The 12,205-nt window shown below is 43.4% G+C and overlaps 1 long non-coding RNA gene across 1 annotated transcript; it reads right to left on the minus strand.

The window, feature by feature from the left end:
* Nucleotides 1-5,828: 5,828 nt before the first annotated feature.
* LOC147959827 (uncharacterized) lies at nt 5,829-9,818 on the minus strand. The gene is made up of 3 exons (XR_015611379.1): nt 9,175-9,818; nt 7,456-7,530; nt 5,829-6,147 (listed from the first exon to the last, which is right to left on the minus strand). It is a non-coding gene; the product is annotated as an uncharacterized LOC147959827 (long non-coding RNA).
* Between the last annotated feature and the right edge of the window lie 2,387 nt (nt 9,819-12,205).

Below are 12,205 nucleotides of genomic sequence, written 5' to 3' on the forward strand. Positions count from 1 at the left end.
TTGGTGCAAACAAATTGGCTAGCAAGAGAGGGAAAGGCAAGCTCAACATGTTGGATGATCCATGACAATATAATTTATCTCAGATGTAAGAAAACATAACCCATTACGTTGTCTTCCGTGTCCAACCTCAACTCTTTAGCATGTCACATTTTAATGAGTGCTCACAATCATAAAAGATGTCCAAGATAGTATATTTATATGTGAAAACCTCTCTTTCTTTATTACTTCCTATTAATTGCAACGATGACCAAAACTATGGTTGTCAACTCTCAACAATTTTTATTCATCATACTCTCTATATGTGAAGTCATTACTCTCCATAAGATCCATATAATCTCTTAATTTCTTTTTATTTCTTCTCTTTTATTCTATTCCCTCAAGATCATAGTAAGATAATCAAGCCCTTGACTCAACACTAATCTTTATTTTATATATCTCACGGGCTCGATTACATAGAAGGATCATAAAGCAATACTCGCAACTAGATCATACTAAAACTTTATTCTACTAGATCAAGATATTACCAAAAGGATCGAACTAAGAAAAACAGTAAAGATAAAAATTGTGATGGTGATACGATACCGGGGCACTCCCCCAATCTGGGCAGTTGCCAAGGGGAGTGCCCATACCCAATACTCATTTCTTCTTTGTTGGTGAAGAAGGCGTTCATGATGATGGATAGTCGCACATCGAGCGTAGGAGATCCTCCAATTTCTGGATAATGCCCTTGAGTGCGACGATATGCTCCTTCAACAAAATATTTTCACTTGTGAGATACTTGTTTTGAATGCGAGCTAACTCAATCATCTTGAAAGCTGCAATCTCTGTTGGGGTAAAGAGATTGTGATGAGGTTGAAGGATGTCTTTTCTACTACTGCTGGAACTTGATCACCCATGGCCTTCTTGATCCCATCATCCTTGTTGATCTCTCCGGGCTCTTCTCTCTTCAGCTCTATCTTCATTAGCCAAGCATCGTTGCCCTCATTGTTGGAGGAGGAGGGAGACGACATGATGCCTGGCCTTGACAACCCTGATAGAAAACAGCTCGAAACAAAAACAGGAGATTTTTGTGTGGTACGGTGGTCAAAACCTTCGGCAGATTATATAATTAATTTTTACCAACCAAATGAAGTATCGTGCAAGAAAACGGAGTCCGGAGAGCACACGAGGTGCCCACGAGGCAGGGGGCGCGCCTAGGGGGTAGGGCGCGCCCTCCACCCTTGTGGAAGCCTCGTGTCCTTTCCAGACTACTTCTTATTTTCCTATTTTCTTAAATATTCCAAAACGGAGAAAAATTGCCATTAGAACTGTTTTGGAGTCGGTTTACTTACCGTACCACGTACCTATTCCTTTTCGGAGTCTGAAACATTCTGGAAAGTGTCCCTTATGTATTCCTCCGGGGTTAAGGTTTCAATAACATTAGTTTCAACATTTATGGGATTACCTGAGATATAATGTTTGATTCTTTGACCGTTCACCACCATCGGATTTGTGCCTTCGAAGTTGTTGATTTTTATGGCACCGGAACGATAGACCTCCTCGATGATGTAAGGACCTTCCCATTTAGAGAGGAGTTTGCCTGCAAAAAATCTTAAACGAGAGTTTTATAGCAATACATAATCACCTACATTAAATTCACGTTTTTGTATCCTTTTATCATGCCATCTTTTAACTTTTTCTTTAAACAGTTTGGCATTCTCATAAGCCTGGGTTCTCCATTCATCAAGTGAGCTAATGTTAAAAAGCCTCTTCTCACCGGCAAGTTTGAATTCATGGTTGAACTCTTTAATGGCCCAATATGCCTTATGTTCTAGTTCAAGAGGTAAGTGACATGCTTTACCATAAACCATTTTATACAGAGACATACCCATAGGATTCTTATATGCAATTCTATAAGCCCATAATGCATCATCAAGTTTCCTGGACCAATTCTTTCTAGATCTATTAATAGTCTTTTGCAAAATTAATTTAATCTCTCTATTACTCAATTCTACTTGACCACTAGACTGTGGATGATATGGAGATGCAATTCTATGATTAACATCATACTTAGCAAGCATCTTGCGAAAAGCACCATGAATAAAATGTGTATCACCATCAGTCATTAGATATCTTGGGACTCCAAACCTTGGAAAAATAACTTTTTAAGCATCTTAATAGAGGTGTTATGATGAGCACTACTAGTTGGAACAGCTTCTACCCACTTAGTAACGTAATCAATAGCAACTAAAATATGTGTATACCCATTAGAGGAAGGAAACGGTCCCATATAATAAAAGCCCCAAACATCAAATGGTTCAATAACAAGTGAATAATTCATAGGCATTACTTGATTACTACTAATATTACCAATTCTTTGACATTCATCATAGGACAAGACAAACTTATGGGCATCCTTGAAGAGAGTAGGCAAATAAAAACCGGATTCAATACCTTATGTGCAGTTCTGTCTCCAGCATGGTGTTCTCCATAAGCCTCGGAGTGACACTTGCGTAGGATCTGTTCCTGTTCATGCTCAGGTACACAACGTCTAATAACACCATCTACTCATTCTTTATAAAGATATGGGTCATCGCAGAAGTAATGTCTTGAATCATAGAAGAACTTTTTCTTTTGCTGGTATGTGAAACTAGGTGGTATAAACTTAGCAACAATATAATTAGCATAATTAGCATACCATGGAGCAGTATGAGAAGCATTTATGACAGCTATTTGTTCATCAAGAAAGCTATCATCAATAGGTACTGGGTCATCAAGAACATTCTCTAACATAGACAAGTTATCTACAACGGGGTTCTCAGCTCCCTTTCTATCAATAATATGCAAATCAAATTCTTGTAGCAAGAGAACCCATCTAATAAGTCTAGGCTTATCATCTTTCTTTTCCATAAGATATTTAATAGCAGCGTGATCAGTGTGAACAGTTACTTTAGAATCAACAATATAAGGTCTGAACTTATCACAAGCAAATACAACTGCTAGAAATTCTTTTTCAGTAGTAGCATAGTTTCTTTGAGCACTGTCTAGAGTCTTACTAGCATATTGAATAACATTTAGTTTATTATCAACTCTTTGTCCTAGAACAACCCCTACAGCATAATGACTAGCATCACACATAATTTCAAATGATAAATTCCAATCAAGAGGTTGAACAATAGGTGCAGAAACCAAATCTTTCTTAAGTATTTCAAATGCTTCTACACAGTCACCATCAAAGACAAAAGGAACATCTTTTTGTAAGAGATTAGTCAAAGGCCAAGAAATTTTAGAGAAGTCCTTAAGGAACCTCCTATAAAAACCGGCATGACCAAGGAAGCTTCTTATACCTTTAATGTCCTTAGGAGATGGCATCTTTTCAGTAGCATCAACCTTAGCTTTATCAACTTCAATACCTCTTTCAAAAAATTTATGCCCCAAGACAATACCATCATTAACCATAAAGTGGCACTTCTCCCAATTCAAGACAAGATTAGTTTCTTCACATCTCTGCAAAACTCGATCAAGGTTACTTAAGCAATCATCAAAAGAAGTTCCATAAACGGAGAAGTCAGAGAATATAGCAGTCATGCATCTTTGAAAAGTAGCAGGTGCATTGCATAAACCAAAAGGCATACGTCTATAAGAAAAGGTACCGAAAGGGCAAGTAAAAGTTTTCTTTTCTTGATCTTATTTTGACACTAGTATTTGAGAGAAACTAGAATAACCATCTAGAAAGCAAAAATGAGTATGTTTGGATAATCTTTCTAGCATTTGATCAATAAAAGGTAAAGGGTAATGATCTTTTTTAGTAGCTTTATTTAATTTGTGGAAATCAATTACCATTCTATAACTTGTAACAATTCTTTGTGGGATCAATTCATCTTTATCATTAGGAACAATAGTAATACCTCCCTTCTTAGGGACACAATGGACAGGACTTACCCACTGACTATCAGCAACAGGATAAATTATACCTGCCTCCAGAAGCTTTAATATTTCTTTTCTTACCACTTGTTTCATCTTAGGATTTAACCGTCGTTGGTGATCAACAACTGGTTTAGCGTCTTTCTTCAATTTTATTTTGTGCTGACATAGAGTGGGACTAATGCCCTTAAGATCATCAAGAGTATATCCAATAGCAGCACGGTGCTTCTTCAAAGTTTTCAATAATTTCTTTTCGTCTTGCTCTGAAAGGTTGGCACTAATAATAACAGGATATATCTCTTTATCATCAAGATAAGCATATTTAAGAGTATCAGGTAAAGGTTTAAGCTCAAACACGGGATCACCCTTGGGTGGAGGAGGATCCCCTAGGATTTCAACAGGCAAGTTATGTTTCAAAATAGGTCCGTGTTTAAAGAATATTTCATCTATTTCCCTTCTTTCATTCATAAACATATCACTTTCATGGTCTAGCAAATATTGTTCTAAAGGATCATTAGGAGGCACGGCAATAGAAGCAAGACCAATAGTTTCATCTTTACTAGGCAATTCTTTATCATGGGGTTGTCTACGAAATTTAGCAAAATTAAATTCATGAGACATATCCCCTAAACCAACAAGAACAATATCCTTACTACAGTCTATCTTAGCATTAACAGTATTCAAGAAGGGTCTACCAAATATAATGGGACAAAAGTCATCTTGTGGGGAACCAAGAACAAGAAAATCAGCAGGATATTTGATTTTCCCACACAAGACTTCAACATCTCTAACAATCCCAATTGGTGAAATAGTGTCTCTATTGGCAAGCTTAATTGTAACATCAATTTCCTCTATCTCAGCAGGTGCAATATCATGCATAATTTCTTTGTATAGGGAATGAGGTATTGCACTTGCACTAGCACCCATATCACATAAGCCATGGCAGCAATGATCTCCTATTTTAACAGAAATAACAGGCATGCCTACAACTGGTCTATGTTTATTTTTAGTATCGGGTCTAGCAATTCTAGTAGATTCATTACAGAAGTAAATAACATGCCCATCAATATTATCGGCAAGGAGATCTTTAACCATAGCAACACTAGGTTCAACTTTAATTTGCTCAGAGGGAGTAGTTGATCTAGTATTACTCTAACGAACCACAGTTGAATCTTTACCATGATCCTTTATTCTAACAGGGAAAGGTGGTTTCTCAATATAAGCAGTAGGAACAACAGGATCATTATAAGTGATAGTCTTTTATTCAAGTTTAACAGGTGCAACTACTTTTACTTCAATGGGAGGATTATATTTAAACCACTTCTCCTTAGGGAGATCAACATGAGTAGCAAAGGATTCACAGAAAGAAGCTACTATCTCAGAGTCAAGTCCATATTTAGTGCTAAATTCACGAAAAGTATCGGTATCCATAAAAGATTTAACACAATCGAACTTAGGTGTTATACTTGACTCCTTACCTTTGTCGAGGTCCAAATCTTCAGAGTTGCATTTAATTCTTTCCAATAAATCCCATTTGAATTCAATAGTATTCATCATAAAAGATCCAGTACAATAAGTATTGAGCATGGAGCGGTTACTGAGAGAAAGCCGAGCATAAAAAAAATTGAATAATCATTTATTTTGAGAGCTCATGATTGGGGCATGAATATAACATTGAGTTAAGCCTCCCCCAAGCTTGAGCGATGCTTTCTCCTTCGCGAGGCCAAAAATTATATATATAATTACGATCACGATGAACAAGATGCATAGGATAAAACTTCTGATGAAATTCCAATTTCAATCGGTTGTAGTTCCATGATCCCCTATCATCACATAGCCTAAATGTGACGCCCCCGGTTCAATCATACACTAATCATACACGCAAACGTGTATGATCAAGATTAGGGACTCACGGAAAGATATCACAACACAACTCTACAAAATAAAATAAGTCATACAAGCATCATAGTACAAGACAAGGGCCTCGAAGGCTCGAATACAAGAGCTCGATCATAGACGAGTCAGCGGAAGCAACAATATCTGAGTACAGACATAAGTTAAGCAAGTTTGCCTTAAGAAGGCTAGCACAAACTGGGATACAGATCGAAAGAGGCGCAGGCCTCCTGCCTGGGATCCTCCTAAACTACTCCTGGTCGTCGTCAGCGGGCTGCACGTAGTAGTAGGCACCTCCCGAGTACTAGTAGTCGTCATCGACAATGGTGTCTGGCTCCTGGGCTCCATCGTCTGGTCGCAGCAAACGGGTATAGAAAAGGAGGAAAAGGGGGAGCAAAGCAACCGTGAGTACTCATGCAAAGTACTCGCAAGAAAGGAGCTACACTACATATGTATACATTGATATCAAATGGAAAAGGGGGGTATCATATGTGGACTGAACTGCAGAATGCCGGAATAAGAGGGGGATAGCTATTCCTATCGAAGACTACGCTTCTGGCCACCTCCATCTTGCAGCATGTAGAAGAGAGTAGATGGTAAGTTCACCAAGTAGCATCGCATAGCATAATCCTACCCGGCGATCCTCCCCTCGTCGCCCTGTTAGAGAGTGATCACCGGGTTGTATCTGGCACTTGGAAGGGTGTGTTTTATTAAGTAACTGGTTCTAGTTGTCATAAGGTCAAGGTACAACTCCAAGTCGTCCTGTTACCGAAGATCATGGCTATTCGAATAGATTAACTTCCCTGCAGGGGTGCACCACATTTCCCAACACGCTCGATCCCCTTTGTCCGGACACACTTTTCTAGGTCATGCCCGGCCTCGGAAGATCAACACGTCGCAGCCCTACCTAGGCACAACAGAGAGGTCAGCACGCCGGTCTAAATCCTATGGCGCAGGGGTCTGGGCCCATCGCCCATTGCACACCTGCACATTGCGTACGCGGCCGGAAGCAGAAGTAGCCCCCCTTAATACAAGAACAGGCTTACGGTCCAATCCGGCGTGCGCCGCTCAGTCACTGACGTCACGAAGGCTTCGGCTGATACCACGACGTCGAGTGCCCATAATTGTGCCCGCGTAGATGGTTAGTGCATTTAGGCCAGTGGCCAGACTCAGATCAAATACCAAGATCTCGTTAAGCGTGTTAAGTATCTGCGAACGCCGACCAGGGCCAGGCCCACCTCTCTTCTAGGTGGTCTCAACCTGCCCTGTCGCTCCGCCACAAAGTAACAGTCGGGGGCCGTCGGGAACCCAGGCCCACCTCTACCGGGATGGAGCCACCTGCCCCTTCAGCCCCCATCTCCGAACATTATCATAAGTAATGTAAAAGTATAAAGTATATAGCATATGCCCGTGATCACCTCCCGAGTGATCACGGCCCAGTAGTATAGCAAGGCAGACGGACAAGAGTGTAGGGACACTTATGGAACACTAGCACCCTATACTAAGCATTTAGGATTGCAGGTAAAGGTAACAACAGTAGTAGCAAGGACAGGCTATACATCAGAATAGGATAACAGAAAGCAGTAACATGCTACACTACTCTAATGCAAGCAGTAGAGAGAAGAATAGGCGATATGTGGTGATCAAAGGGGGGCTTGCCTGGTTGCTTTGGCAAGAAGGAGGGGTCGTCGGTGACGTAGTCGTACTCAGTGGCATCAACGCCGATCTTGAGGTCTACCGGAGAAGAAGAGGGGGGAAGAAACAGTAAATACGGAGCAAACAAAGTATCACAAAATATAACAAGGCAATACGCGGTGCTAGGTATGCCCTAACGCGGTAGGAGGTGATACTGACGAAGGGGGGGACATCCGGGAAAGTATACCTGGTGTTTCGTGTTTTCGGACAGATGAATCAGAGGGGGAAAGTTGCGTGTTTGCTATGCTAGGAATGTGTGGCAAACGAACGGGTAGCGTAGCCAGATTCGTCTCGTCGTTCTGGGCAACTTTCATGTACATAGTATTTTCATCCAAGCTACGGATTATTATCTATGATTTTCTAAAGTTTTAAACATTTTCTGGAATTTCTGGAATTATATTAATTCGAATTAAAAACAGAATATACTCTTGTCACCTAGTGCTACCCTAGCATGTGAGTATGACAGTGGGGCCAGTGGGGTTGGGTTGACCCTAGCATGTGAGTATGAATAGTGTAAGCGGGTCCCGCGTGTCATTGACTTAGATCTTTTAATCTAATTTTAGCATATTAATCTAACAGTTGGTCCCAGATGTCATTGACTGGCCTGTTAACTAATGGGTTATTTAGTGTGAGGAACCACCTGTCACAAAACCATAGGCTATTTAATTAACATATAAAGTAGCAGCCCTAAACTAATCTAATTAGTAGTACTAACTAATCTGGATAGGCCTCATACCCAGAACACACACGCACGCACACCACACAGAACGCACGCACGCACGCACGCATGGCGCTCGGCCATGGCCAAAGCCATGGCCAGCGGCAGCAGCCGGTGGGAGGGGGGCGTGCGGCGAGCGGCACCGGGGTGGAGCTCCGGCAGGCACGCGGTGCGAAGCTCCGGCGAGCGTCGGCGATGGACGTGGGAAGAGGCGCACGAGCAAGGCGGCTGCAGGGGAGCAGACGGCGGCGGGAGTAGCGCGCGGGGCTGCGGAGAGGCCAAGGGGCCGAATGGCGCGCGTGGTTGCGGGAAGAGGTGGCCGTCGCCGGCAGCGGTAGCAGCGCAGGCGGGGGCATGCGGGCGCAGGGGACGGGCGCGGCAGGCGGCGCGGGGGAAGCCGGCCGGGCGAGCGAGGTGCGGCAGCAGCAACAACAGAAGCAGAGGCAGCGGCACGGCAGAAAACAACAGTAGGAGGAGGCCGAACGGCGCGGGGCGCCGGGCGAACATCAGCAGCGGCCGGAGCCCAGCGCCGGGACGACGGGGTCGCGGCCACAAGTAGGAGGGCGCGCGCGGGGAGCTGCCTCGCGCAGACGGGCAAGGCCAGATGCGGCGCGAGCGCGCGGCCAGGGCTGCAGCCGGCGGGCGTGGACGGGCGTCGCAGCTAGAGATGTACAAGGGCGAGGACACTTGCAGGCGGTCGCGCGTGGAGGCGAGGTCGTGGGCGGCAGAGGCGGTGCTTCGGCTCCGGCGGGGCTTGTGCTACGAATAGAGAACGAGGGGAGCAGCGAGGCGTGTTCGAACCAGGAGTCCAGCGCGAGACTAGCGACACTCATGGCCAGACCATATGGTCACCGGAGGAGTAATGGCGGTGTGGCACAACGGAGCGGCTACGGCGGTGATGCGGGGAACCCAAGTGGAGGATGCGCGCGAGAAAAATAGGAGAGGGAGGAGGTGCATGAACTCACCAAGGATCTGTGGGTGTGCTCAGACGCGCGGGGGAGGTCGGGAGCAGGCGAATCAGAGAAGGGGAGCTTCGGGAACCGGTGGAGTTGACATGGTCGATCCAGACAAGGGAAAGCTCATCAGGCCGATCCGCGGACTTGGTTCGATGAGGACGACAATGGTGGAGCTCCCGGTGTAGTCCTAGGTGGCGGAGACGACGGTGGGCGTGAGATTTGCGACGAGCATGGCGACGGAGCTTCGGCTTGTCACGGGGAGGAAGAAAATGGTGCGAGGGGAGAGGAATGGCAAGCTAGGGTTCGACGAGGGGGGCTCAGGGTGTCAAGTAGGCGCCGTGGAGGAGGACAGATGGCCGACGCGTGGCGATCGGCGGCATGGACGCCGCAGGCGCGTCCAACCAGCCCCTGATGAATAGAACAAGAAGAAGATGGGGATGGTGGGTTGGGCCGGTACTATAGCTAGTGGGCTCGAGTGCACACTGTACTTTTGTCTTTCTCCTATTTGTTAATTTTGTTTTACTTTTCTTTTATTATTTCTCTTTATTTCTTTTCTGTTTCTTTTAGTTGTTGTTTATCCTAGTGTTAACAATATCTCAAAGTAGCACCTAAATTGACGTTACCAATTATGCCACTGCCACATTAATTTGCTACCCAAACTAAAAATAGTTTTTTATTATTATTTATTATCTAAAAGTATATAAATAGTAGTTTTCGTTACTGTTTTATTCATCTTATAGTAATTAAACATTTTATAAAAGTGCTCTTTCTACACCATAATTACCTCATCGTTATTTGGCTCACTCCGAACATTTTATTTTTAATATTTGAAAACTTTTGTGGTTTGCCTTTATCTCAAATTTGAATTTGAATCGTTTTGAACTAACGCGAGATTAACAACAGTAAACGCGGTGACGTGGCATCATTAATATGGAATTACTGTAGCTTAAATATCACGGCGTCACACTAAACCATGTCAATGCCTCTCCCTTCAAAGACAAAGGGAAGACCTTCTTCTTGATAACATCCTCGGGCATACCTGCAAGCTTAAATAATCCACAAGCTTCATCCACATATAGGTGCTAATCGAAATGTAATGTTCCATCACATGTGAAAGGATTAGCTAGCAGTTTCTCTATCATACCCGAAGGGATTTCAAAGTAAACATTTTCTGTAGGTTCAGTAGGTTGAGGAGCAACTCTTTGCTCTACTGGTCGGGGTGAAGATACCCCGAACAAGCCCCTCAAAGGATTATGTTCCATAGTAACAAGTGAAAGTAAATTTCAGCACACTATATAAATTTTTCCTTACCAAATTCCACCTACCAAAGGCGCTTCACTCCCCGGCAACGGTGCAAGAAAAGAGTCTTGATGGCCCACAAGTGTAGGGGATCTATCGTAGCCTTTTCGATAAGTAAGAGTGTCGAACCCAACAAGGAGCAGAAGGAAATGATAAGAGGTTTTCAGGAAGGTATTTTGTGCAAGCACTGAAATTATTGGTAACAGATAGTTTTGTGATAAGGTAATTGGTAACAGGTAACAAGTAATAAAAGTAAATAAGGTGCAGCAAGATGGCCCAATCCTTTTTGTAGCAAAGGACAAGCCTGGACAAACTCTTATATAAAGGAAAGCGCTCCCGAGGACACATGGGAATTATCGTCAAGCTAGTTTTCATCACGCTCATATGATTCGCGTTCGGTACTTTGATAATTCGATATGTGGGTGGACCGGTGCTTGGGTACTGTCCTTACTTGGACAAGCATCCTACTTATGATTAACCCCTATTGCAAGCATCCGCAACTACAACAGAAGTATTAAGGTAAACCTAACCATAGCATGAAACATATGGATCCAAATTAGCCCCTTACGAAGCAACGCATAAACTAGGGTTTAAGCTTCTGTCACTCTAGCAACCCATCATCTACTTATTACTTCCCAATGCCTTCCTCTAGGCCCAAACAATGGTGAAGTGTCATGTAGTCGATGTTCACATGACACCACTAGAGGAAAGACAACATACATCTCATCAAAATATCGAACGAATACCAAATTCACATGACTACTTATAGCAAGACTTCTCCCATGTCCTCAGGAACAAACGTAACTACTCACAAATCATATTCATGTTCATAATCAGAGGGGTATTAATATGCATAATGGATCTGAAAATATGATCTTCCACCAAGTAAACCAACTAGCATCAACTACAAGGAGTAATCAACACTACTAGCAACCCACAGGTACCAATCTGAGGTTTGGATAGAAAGATTGGATACAAGGAGATGGTGCTGGTGAAGATGTTGATGGAGATTGACCCCCTCCCGATGAGAGGATCATTGGTGATGATGATGGTGATGATTTCCCCCTCCCGGTGGGAAGTTTCCCCGCCAAAACAGCTCCACCGGAGCCCTAGATTGTTTCCGCCAAGGTTCCGCCTCGTGGCGGCGGAGTTTCGTCCCGAAAGCTTGCTTCATGTTTTTCCTCGACGAAAGACTCCATATAGCCAAAGATGGGCATCAGAGGGCCACCAGGGGGCCCACGAGGGAGGGGGCGCGCCAGGGGGTAGGGCACGCCCCCCACCCTTGTGGACGGTGGGTGGCCCCCCTCTGGTACTTCTTTCGCCCAATATTTTTTATATATTCTGAAAATAATTCCCATGGAGTTTCAGGACTTTTGGAGATGTGCAGAATAGGTCTCTAATATTTGCTCCTTTTTCAGCCCAGAATTCCACCTGCCGGCATTCCCCCTCTTCATGTAAACCTTGTAAAATAAGAGAGAAAGGCATAAGTATTGTGACATAATGTGTAATAACAGCCCATAATGCAATAAATATCGATATAAAAGCATGATGCAAAATGGATGTATCAAAGACTTCCATAATAATCGCCTATTCACCCCCGTCTAGTTGATAACTAGCACTTTCACTTACTGTGAATGATATGCCGAGATAGAATTTTAGGTATAATTTAGTTTAAATCAAGTGAAAGTATTGGTCTATGCCCACTATACATTTCACTTTCCGCATTCAAGATCCCATTGTA

This window comes from Triticum urartu, chromosome 7A, assembly GCF_056163025.1.
Source record: "Triticum urartu cultivar PI428250 chromosome 7A, HENAU_Tu73, whole genome shotgun sequence".
Taxonomy (NCBI): domain Eukaryota; kingdom Viridiplantae; phylum Streptophyta; class Magnoliopsida; order Poales; family Poaceae; genus Triticum; species Triticum urartu.